The sequence below is a fragment of the Dipodomys merriami genome, unplaced genomic scaffold, assembly GCF_024711535.1.
Source record: "Dipodomys merriami isolate MVZ:Mamm:240054 unplaced genomic scaffold, mDipMer1.0.p SCAF_2330, whole genome shotgun sequence".
Lineage (NCBI taxonomy): Eukaryota > Metazoa > Chordata > Mammalia > Rodentia > Heteromyidae > Dipodomys > Dipodomys merriami.
Window position 1 is genome coordinate 43,224 of NW_027203750.1, and position 8,686 is coordinate 51,909.

The window sequence follows — 8,686 nt, forward strand, 5'->3', positions numbered from 1 at the left end:
TCTCAGAAGCCTCTTGCCTTTTCTGCCTCTAGGTAGTCACTCACTTAGAAGACCTGAGGGAATGTTCTCAGTTGACTTGTTCCAATGTGTCTGTCCCAATGTCTCAATTTGACTGACTGTGCCCACTCTTGCTTCGCCTGGTTGGGGTCTGTGGCAATAGCAAGAATGGTGACAGGGACAGGCTAGAACTGTGTTGTTATGAATTAATGGTAGCAGAACAGAGTAACTGAAACTAGACTACCAGGGAAAGGATATTGGTGACCGAGACACAGGATTGGAGGGGCATGGAAGTGGGTGGCAGAATTATGTGTGCAGGGATTGGGGTAGCAAATAGAGGCATCTGGAGCAGTTTATCAAAGTCAGGGTAGCAGAGACAGAGTGGCAGAGAATAAGTTGTCAGGGATTAAGGTAGCACAATCAGGGTAGCAAGAACATGGGTGTGGGATCAGTGTATCCAGTACCAGGGTACCAGTGATTGGCATGTTGCCAATGTATTGGATGTTAGAACTTTAGAGACCTCCAACAACTCATCATCAGCTCTTTGGAAGTGGGCATGTGTCATCTATCAATGCGCACTCCAGGTGTTTCAGGTTCTTGGGAACCAGCTGTAGGATCTTGCCCTTATTTCCTTGAGAATCCAAACCCCACAATACTTCAAAACAGGCTCCACATAGTGAGCTCCAATCACCTCTTGCAAGCCATACTACTCCAATCTAATGTCAATTATCATGGTTGCACCCTGTGCCCTGAGATGTGTTCAGGGCACATAGTGCTCTGGACAGCTACCAGCTTCTGACCCAAACATTATAGGGCTCCCTGGAAAAGGACAACAACAGATCTGCTACTGTTCCATTCTCTCACTGTGGTTCTGGACAAGCAGTCTGTTGTACTTTGATCTCCAGATCCTCTTCAAGCCTCACACCTTGCTCTGTATTCTCTCTTTAGGCACTCATTTGTTCAAACTGCCCCTCCTTTTCTATCCAGGTGGTGCCCTCCGTGTTCACGTCTTTGTTTTCTCCTTCCAATCTACCTGTGGCTTTTGCACCACATCCTTGAAGTTCCTCATCTCTCTCTCCATCTGTGACTGCTGCATTAAAACCATCATCTCCCTTTTATGTCTGTTTGTCAAGTTTGTTCTGGAATCCAAGGCAGCACTAGGTAACTAAGAATGTGGGTGGAGCCTAAATACTCCCCTGCTATTGGTTGTTGAGAAAGATGCAAATGAGGTGTCATCAGTCTCACCTACTCAACCCCTAGGTCAGCAGAATAAAGTGATATCACAATGGAGCCACCACCCAGCAGCAATAACAATATATGACCCAACCATAGATAATTTAGGTAGTAGAGAGTAGCCAAATCTAGTGGAAGACATGCACAGATTTATAGAGCACTACTCAGAGCATCCACCAACCAAGTTAGTTTATAGACAAAGTGGCAGGCCAGTCTTAGGCTCTTAGGCTCTGCCCTACATCTTCCTGTTTTGAAGGACCCCCAGACACACCTCAGACCTAACAACATGGGTGAATAGAAAAGTAGGTGAGTATTGCTTAGTATTCTGAAGGTGCGCTAAGGTGCTGTCTTGTCATGGCTGCCATCTAATAAATGTCCTTTCTCTGACCTTCATGATGTCACTTTATTTGCCATAAGGGGAAAACTGGAAGCTCTAACAAGAATACCTAGAATTTGGACCAGGGGTTGTAAACTCCATTTTGAGATCATGATAAACTCACCACTTACTGAGCCAGGAAGTTGGGTTAGGAATTCACAAGCTGATAATTAACTCCAATTTCCCTACCTAAACATCCCTTAGCACCCCTCAGAATCCCACTTCCCAAATGTGTGGACAGCCTTAAACTCTGTTCTCCTGGAGAAGGATTTGAGTATGGGATATCATCAGCTTCTCATTTGTGGCTGCCTTATGAATGCAGATTTTCTTTTAGGCTCAAAATAACTTCAGTAGTTGGGTTGCTGTGTAACAGGTTATATAGGACTCGGTCAAGGGTTCACACCCCTAGGTAGAATTGTCAAGGGCTAAGGACTACTGAGGGCTCACTTGCTGTCCGTGGTATTGCACCGAAGACTTCTCTGTCAATGTTGCCCACAGTGCCTGGGCCAAAGCCTCTCAGAAAGACTCCAAGCCCACCCTGCCGTGGCTGAGTCTGTGTGAGTTAATTATCATTGAACAACTATGTTTCACAGTCTATGAGCCACACACTTCTATGTGCATACGCATTTGAGAGCCCAAGTATGACTCTTTCAGAACTTCTTTTCCTTCCTCCTGTGTTCCGAGAGCAACAGTTAGTACAGTGCATCTGTCTCCCAGGAGCTGTTTTTAACTGCACAAATTTCTTACAATAAACAATAGGTGGAAGCTGCCATTAAAGCAAACAAGTATGAAATAGCACACAATGCTTCCCCTGCATTCCTGGACCTAACAAGTTCCCAATTCTGAGCACAAAGTGTTCATGGCTGAGTTCTAAAAACCTTCACTGATTGGTGAACTTAAAATAAACTTAACAAGGCAGGTACCATCCAGTACAGTAGTTGCCACCTATAATCCTAGTTATTAGGATGGCTGAGATCTACTAGATCAATCAATTTACAGACCATGCAACACAGAAAATTCTAAGATATTAGTCCCAAAAGAACAAACTGAGACAAGGAGAGCCAAGTGGAAAAGGAGGAAGTCTTAACCAAGAGAATGTTTCTCTGAGCAGAGATGTGGGTAGTAATTCCAAGAAAGTTCTCGAGTTGTGGCTCATTAGTAGAGACTACCAGGTCAAACTTCACTAAAGCCAATAATAAAACATATAAAAATAAAAGCTGAAGGGATGTGAAGGGTAAACAAAGGAGGAGGCTGCAATGCTTGATAAGAAATGTACTCATTATCTTGCCCATGTAATTGGAACCCCTCTGTACAGAATGTTCACCAAAAAAACAAAAAACAAAAAACAAAAAACAACTGAGCTGGGAGCTGGGGGCTCATGCTTGTAATCCTAGCTACACAGGAGGCTGAGATCTGAGGATCACGGTTCAAAGCCAGCCCGGGCAGGAAACGCCATGAGACTTTTATCTCCAAAAAACCACTAGAAAACCGGAAGTGGTGCTGTGGCTCAAGTGGTACAGCACTTGCCTTGAGCTGAAGAACTGAGGGATAGTGTCCAAGCCCAGAGTTCAAACCCCACGACTGACAAAAAAATAAAAATAAAAAAATAAAAAACTATATTTGGATTTCATTACTAATAGCACTTTTAAGGGAAGTGGTGTGTGTGTGCGCGTATGTATGATGTGTGGTGTGGTTTGTCTGAGGTTGTGTATGGGCCAGTACTGGTTCTTAAAAAGCATTGAATTGGCACTGTCCTTTACGTTTCCCATTCAAGTCTGGTGGTATTCTAGCTCTACCACTTGAAACACACAATTCTGGCTTTCTGCTGTTTAACTGGAGATAAATGTCTAATGGGTATGTCAACCTGCATTGGTTTTAAAGTATGATCTTCAGATCTCACTCTCTTGAGTAGGTAATTCTTTAAGAGTGAGCCACTATGCTCAGCCCAGTATTCCCAGTAAGTTACTTAATATTTCTGATCCTCAGCTTCTTTCTGTGTGGAAAGTGAATTATTTTGTGGACCTTAGAATCTGGTGGGAATTATGATGGGCACAGGAAGTATGTGTGGACAGAGCCTGATACTCTCATAAAATTACTAATGTTTATATTGAGATGAATTCCAAGAAATGGAAACAAGAGAGATTTTTCTTTTCTTGTTTGTTCATTTATGGGGAGTGGGGGAGCCACAGAAATTCAAGGAGAACAGAAAAATGATGTAGATACTATGTTGACCATGAACTATACCATTTGTGGACAGGGACAGGAGGGAAAAACAGAGAGATAGCAAGCAAAGGAAGTGGTGAGAATATCCAACAAGAAATGTACTCATTACCTGACATAAAATGATGACCTGTATGTACATTACCTTAAGAATAACAATTTAAAAATCCAGGTTGATGATCCTCTCCCCCAGTTTTCTTTAGAGGCCCAGAAGACTAAGGCCCACCTATGGAGTGTTTAAAGGTCAATTTATATGATGATATAGAGACAGAATCTCTAAGAAATGTTATAAAAAAAAGTATTCTATTCTTAGTACCTGTTTTTGTTTAAGAGTGGAGATTCTATATGTTTTTGGCAAAGGTATTTTTTTTACTTTCTTTTTTCAGCACTTGTCAGGTGTTGAAATCCTTCTTAAAGCTTTGGGACAGAGGTCTGCTATATCTTGGTACTTTGCCCCTAGATAAAATGGTAATCAACCTTTGAAATTAATGTACTTGATTATGAGTGTTATTTTTGTGCATACCTATCAAGGAAATATATTGAGCAAATATATTATGAATTATCTGATATTTTAATGCATAAAACTGTTATCACTGTACCCAGGAATAATCTGGCACTGCATGCCAAAAAAGGGGGGGGGAGGGCATTTTAAACTAAAACTACAAAATGATTTTAAGATTCTGGTGCTAGCAAATGTGTCCAGGTATTATTACATTGAAAAGAGATTTCAAAATGGTTTTTCTTCATGGATACTTAGTATTTGCTAAAACCATGGAGTTTGATATCAAAAGAGTTTTCAAAATGTCCCCATTACAACAATGAGATGTACAAGTTGTTATGTCAAAAGCGAACTTTGCAACTTTGTGGGGAGGGTGGCAAGGGGAGCGGGAGGGTTGGGGGGGGCAAGGAAGGAGGATGGGAAGGGGAAACAAAGGAGGAGGCTACAATGCTTGATAAGAAATGTACTCATTGTCTTGCCCATGTAATTGTAACCCCTCTGTACAGTATTTTCACAATAAAAATAAAGAAAAACTAAAAAAAAAGAGTTTTCAAAATGTAAATTAAAGAAAAAATCACTAAGGAGGTAAAATTTATATTAAATGTTAATTTTTAAAGAGCAAAAGGAAGATCCTAGATGGCAGACTAGAGACAAAGCAGTATCAGAGAAATAAAAAGGTTTAATTGAAAAATTGAGCTAGAAAGTGGACATCAGGCAAAGGCAAGTAGTCAGAGCCTACCACCAACAAAGAAACATCCCAATATATTATCTCAGAAACAGGAAACAAGTTGCAGACCAGCGCTCATCATCAGTATCCCTGATTTCAATAATGCATGTACATCCTCTACACACACACACACACACACACACACGCACACACACACACACACATGAATGTATGCAACATCTCAACCTCAACCTACTTACAAGCATCCACTCAAAATGAATCAAAGATCTTCCTGTAATATTTGAAACTTTAAAAGTTTCAAGTTTTGTAAATAATTGATAACAAATGCATAAGCAATTATTTTCTGAATGGCAGAAATGTGAGTTCATGACGATTATAACTATTTAACACATCCCTCCATATCCAAAGAAAGAATTAAACAACAGACAATCCGAATTTTGGGAATATATTTCTACTAGCTATTCCCCAAAGGCTTAATAAGAAAATACATAAGAGATCCAAAATTTAAATACTAAAATAATACAATTAATATATGAGTAAGTGAAGTGAAGGACACTGACCAGAGATCTACTCTGCCTCCTGCTCTCAGCCAGCTGCACATTCCACCACTTTTGAGGCAGCTCAAGCCTGCAGTTTTTTTAGAGTAGCCATGCTGGGATTGGGGCTGGGAGCTAAGGGAAGAAGAGGGTTGGCCACAGGAGGAAGGAGGCAGCAGGCCAGCTGGTTCCTTCAATGGCAGCCCTAATGGCAACCGGTTCTGGGGAGTGTAGGTAAGGTGCAGTGATTGGGACAGATCCCGCGGGGCCTAGCCTGAGGAAAAGGAGTAGCAAGTTCCTCCAAGGTGGACAAGGAGAAATATGACAACCAGTGGCTGAAGCATTTCAAGAACAAAGGCCACAACTTGGAGGTAAACTCAGGCCGTGTGGAAGGCCAGGGCAGAGGGCCTGGGGGCTGGGCGACGCCGGTGGCCTAGAGGCAACAGTGATGCTTCCTTCTATGGACGCACCAGGAAGTGTGTGAGGGAAGGCTCCTCCAAGGCCCTGGCCTAGCCCTGAACTGCCAGGAATGGCTGGCATTTTTGTTTTGTTTTGTTTTTGGGTCTGGTCGTGGGGCCTGAACTCTGGGCCTGGGCTCTGTCCCTCAGCTCTTCAGCTCAAGGCTAGCGCTCTACTACAGTGCCACTTCCAGCTTTTTTCTATTTGCTTATGTGGTGCTGAGGAGTTGAACCCAGCCTCAGGCATGCAAAGCAAGCACTGTACCACTGAGCCACCTTCCCAGCCCATGGCTGGCATGTTTGAAACAAAGTTTCTAATTTTTTTGAACCAAAGTTTCTAATTCCTCCCATGCTGACAATTCTTCTGCTACTCTCATTTCTCCTTGTTTCTTAATTCAACTCCTGTGACCTTTCGGTTCATGAGAAACAGCTGAAGAAATGTGAAGATGGCTTGAAGTCAGAGCTAACTTCCACTCCAGCTCAGAGGATCTAGTGAAGGACCTCCACCTGGGCCTCAGAATCAGGTATTAATTGACCTGTTTGGAATAGACAAACTTACTTTCTCAGGGAGAATCTGTCATTCCTTGACTTTCTCTAAAGAGATCTGATACTAGGGCACATTTCAGAGAATGTGCTTTCCCACCATCATCCATAGCCTTGTCATAAGGAACAGATTCAAAACTGAAAGTGGGCTCATTTCCCACAGGGCCAGTCAGAAGCCAGGAGATCACACTTTCTTTCTCATCATGATGTTCTGGTAGTAATAGAGTAGACAAAGTCTAAGATGTAGCTAAACTGAGCCTGAGCCTGAGGGGGATACAAAGAATTTCCCTCTTTTTGACTACAAGTGAGTTGTAGTCATGGCACCTTCCTTCATATTAGAAAATGCCCTAGGTGAATTATCTCACTGCCACTTTGCAGGAGGTTCAGTTTCCCCTAAGGAGAAGGGTTAAAGGGTGTGACCACCAGTTTGCTTTCTAGGCTGTTGTTTCTCCCACTCCTTCCCATACTGGGAATTCATTGCTTCTTTCAGGCACTCAACTACTTGTTCTGACTCCTAGTCAGGAATACTATTCTTTTGCTAGTCTCTTGCAATTGATTTAGAATAGGCCCAGGCTCTGCTCATGCCAAGAGGTAGATGCAAGAAGGTGACAAGAAGCTCAGATTTGTACCAAAGATCAATCATATAGCAATAAAATTTAACTGAAATTAGTAGTTGAATAATTTAGGGTTTGTAGCCACTAATTTTAGGTATTTATTTGTAACACAGATCTAGAATCATGGATTAGGAAGAGAATTGTGAAATAGATTCAATATAAGATGCAAAAGGCACCCCATAGACATAACAGAAGCTGAGAGTGTGAAGGAACTATTGGTACAGGTCCATCTAATATCTTAGAGTGTCCTTGGATAGCAGGCTGTTAGAATATCTAAAGGAGAAGGACTTCCCAGGCACGAGTGGTTCACACCTGTAATCCTAGCTACTCAGGAGGGTGAGATCTGAGCATTGTGATTCAAAGTCAGCCCAGGCAGAAAAAACTGCTGGAATCTTACCTCCAATAAACAATTCAGAAAAAGCCAGAAGTAGTGCTGTGCAAAAAGAGGCTCAGGGATAGTGCCCAGGCCCTGAGTTCAGGCTCCAGGAGCTGCAAAACAACAACAATGATCATAAAATAAAAGAAGGATTTAAAGATTTGTTATGGAATGAGGCTTATGTGTAATTGCTTAGGGAACCTAGGAGGAGACAATTTGGAACACAGTGATAAATACTCATTACCAATAAAGGATCCAAGGCAAATGCCAAATTCCTCTACTCAAAAACGTCCAAACTTATCTTTTCTTGTAATTGAGGAGAGGCTTCTTTTACAGGATTTCTTCTTATATAGGTAAAAGTCAGTTAATGAACCTCATCAGACTTTCCTGTCAAGATGTAATGCAGCTAACTCTATGGAACCTAATCAGGGCTAGGAAAGTACTGACATTTATACATTTGTCATAATTTTCCTTATAAATATATAACACTGTCAGGTCTAATGACAGACTTCCTATTTTAGAGTTGGAACATGCAACCTATTGAAGGAAATACACATGGATCTCTCAGAGCAATTTCTCTACCACAGAACCATTTCAGATTTCATCCTCATTACCCAAAGAGCAACACATGAAAGCGATGCCCATGGAGGTGGTTGTCTGGATTTTGAAGACTGTGATCTGCACATATATATTTATGAAAATATTATGTTTTTATACTAATGAATGTGTAAAATAGTATAGTAACAGATAAAGAATTGAACACCAAAGTGCACACACACACACTCAAATATAAGAATTTCTCTATATCCTTCCTATTTACCTATACAGACAGTACATGACTTTTTCTTGAATTGTCCTGCAAGTTCTTTATCTGACTCTGGTAGCTTCACATTCTCTGATCTCAAATTAGCCAGATGATATGTGTTCAACAACATTGCCTGGTACAGGCAAAAGTATCCACCTGACAGCCAGAGGAACTTGGATTTCAGAAATGCCATGAATAAATGTGAGGCATACCAGTAGTTTTGAAATTGAATAGATTACATATTTATTAGAAAGGCTGGAAGAAAACACTTCAGTGTAGGATGAAAGACTTGAAGAAAACTACAATTTAAATTATATATATAGCCAGCACCAGTGGCTCAT